Raw genomic sequence first — 2912 nt, forward strand, 5'->3', positions numbered from 1 at the left:
AAGATTTCACTAATAAATGGTTTTTCAATTTTTTTCAAATAATTAAAAAAAACAATGAAAGAAAATACAAGCAAAACAGAGTAGCAACGCTCTCAGCTCATGTTTTCGAGGAGTTCATTTATCCAGAGCACTTTTATAGAGGCCTTAAAAAGGCAGGAGAAGAACAATTTTTTTAGAAGTTCAAATAAAAAAATTTGTTGGGACGTTCCAATCAAAAGTGGGCCCTGCCATTAAACAAGCTGATGGAGACCTCTCTTTGTGGCCGACACCGATGACTAAAGGTTCGTACGAAAAGTTATTAGGTCCATTTGAAAAAGAGATTGTGAAGGCCAAGTTTATGGACCTGATAATGCGAAAACAAAGACTTTTTGAGTTTTAGATTTGAAGGGGATTGATTACTTGGGATAAGACGTGTTTGAAAAATCAAGAGTGAAAATCAGAGAGAGATTCATACTACAGTATTCCAGGGGAATGGACTTATTCATAAGAAATGTGTATGCTGCACCTATTACAACAGATAAAAGAAAGTTAACTTTAAAATTTTAAATATCCACGAATATTTATATAACAGTAACTCATTTACATTCTTAATAATTATTATTATCAATAATATTCTCTTTATTGCTTCGCATAATCAAGAGTTAGGTACGGAGTTATGTGTCTTTATGGCCCTTGTTGTATCTTGACATCAAGGTGAGAGTAAGGTGATCAAGACTATTTTCCCTTGAAGAAGTATTTGTCCACTCATTTGAAGAAAAGATCATTATTCTCTTTTCCCCCATTGTTGTTGAGAGCGCAGCAATGAGTAATAGGTTTGAGATTTCATCTTGGAAATTTTTTAGACTAGTGAGAAAGGGAAGGACATGTTACGCCTCTTTAATTTTATTTCTTCCTCATCAGCTTTAAATCTAATATATTAAAACACCGCCATTTTATTCGTTCCTATATAACCTTGACTGACTTCATTTAACATACAATTTTGAGTATTTTATAATATTCTTTTACACTTCTAATTATACGTTATTAGCAATATTTTCTTATATTCTTAATTTGCTTATCTCTTATAATTTGAATATATGTGTATCCGTTTTATTCTTTACTTATTTTCTACCTTATGATTGTAATATTTAACATTCTTTGTAATATATTTTTCTTGTGTTCAGATATATTATTACTATCAATTATTGTTTTACAACTTCTTGCAAAATAGTTTCCATTCCTTAGCAATAAAACATTGATGTGTTTTTATCTTATTATGACTTCATGTTACAAGTTTTTCATATTATAATGCCAGGGTCATTTCAGTATCAAAGCCCTGTTTAAAAGAGCATTGTCCACTCCTGTTTCATCTGAACATTCCCTCTACTTCCGTCCTCCATTCTCTGTTTCTTCTTTCACTTGGTTGCAGTTTTGCTACTGGGATTACTTACATTACTCCCTGTTCAACAAAACCACCCCCGACCTCTCCTCCCTCCACCCTCCAATCTCTCCAATCCTTCTTTCTCCACCATAAGAGGACAACCAGGTAAAAATAAAAAAGAAAGGACTCTGTTGTGGGCATATTAGCATACACACCATCAAGTAGATGCAGATAAAACAAGAATATGTAATTTAAGACAAACGTCCATATAACTTAAACTGATTCTAAAAATATAAACTTATTGATTATAACTTCAAACTGAATTTTTGCATGAGCTGCATTTGTTCTTCTTGTCTCATAGTTAGATTCCTATACACTCAACTATATCAAATTTCAAAAGACTTGTCAATTTGTCATAAGAAACTGTTCATCCAAATATGTGGCATGTAATAGTGCTGTTGGTCTAAAAAATAGCATAATGTGTGAAGAATACAATTTTATGAAAAAAAAAAATGGAAACATAAACAAAAACAATATTACGAAGAGCAATCTCATGTCTATGATAAAAACAAACAATATTATTTGATGAATCATGTCAACGAGAATAAAAAAGAATATTATTTGATGAAGTTTATATTATTTAGAGAGCGAGAGAGAGAGAGAGAGAGAGAGAGTTCTCAAATGTGCAAGATGTGAAGATACGTAACATTAACAGGGTCTTGAGCAATGAAATTTAAAATGCAAGACTAGACAACAATAAGGGATCAAGGGTTTCTTTCTCTAGAGTGACATGCTGGAAAAAAGTGAAAAGTTATGGATGTACGATCTAAGTGGATACATAGAGTTCACAGCGGATCTTAAATAACATGAAGTCTCGTCTTAAATCTAAGAAAACATAATACAGGGTTCGAAAACAAAGCTAACAAATTTCAAGGGTAAAGTAAAAAACCAAGCCAATATTAATTATTGAAAACAACCTAAGCATTTAAGAGATCAAGTAACTCTTGAGCTCTATTTAACATATCACAACCTGCTGATTGAACAAAATTCTTTAAGACATATTAATTAATTCTGTTTGGCCTTCAGATTATGCATTTAATCAAGAATTAATTCTATTGGAAATGACTATTCTTTCAATTTCATTACCTTGTCACATTTGATGCGATCACATGATAACTCCAATCATTTTAATGAATATCATGTAAAAGTAGAATGTAGAAACGTATGTTCATCAAAAAAAAAAAAAGTACTAGTAAAAACATATTGCTCTATTGGACTTTAAATCCCTCAGGCATATGACAAGTTAGTAATACCTTTTTAATTAATGACAAAGAATGTGTGAATTAATAGTGAGATGTCAAGCATGTTGCACCATACGTAATATAGGAATTCTAATAAAAAAATGAGAGACTCGTTGCTTGCACATGATTTTAGTGGAAATGTAACGTTCGGGGTTGTGACTGTAGACACCTATAAAAAATATATATATATATAATAAATAATAAAATAAACTAAAATATAAAAAAATATATTAAAAAAATTTAAAAAAAAA

The sequence above is a fragment of the Theobroma cacao genome, chromosome 5 (assembly GCF_000208745.1).
Source record: "Theobroma cacao cultivar B97-61/B2 chromosome 5, Criollo_cocoa_genome_V2, whole genome shotgun sequence".
Lineage (NCBI taxonomy): Eukaryota > Viridiplantae > Streptophyta > Magnoliopsida > Malvales > Malvaceae > Theobroma > Theobroma cacao.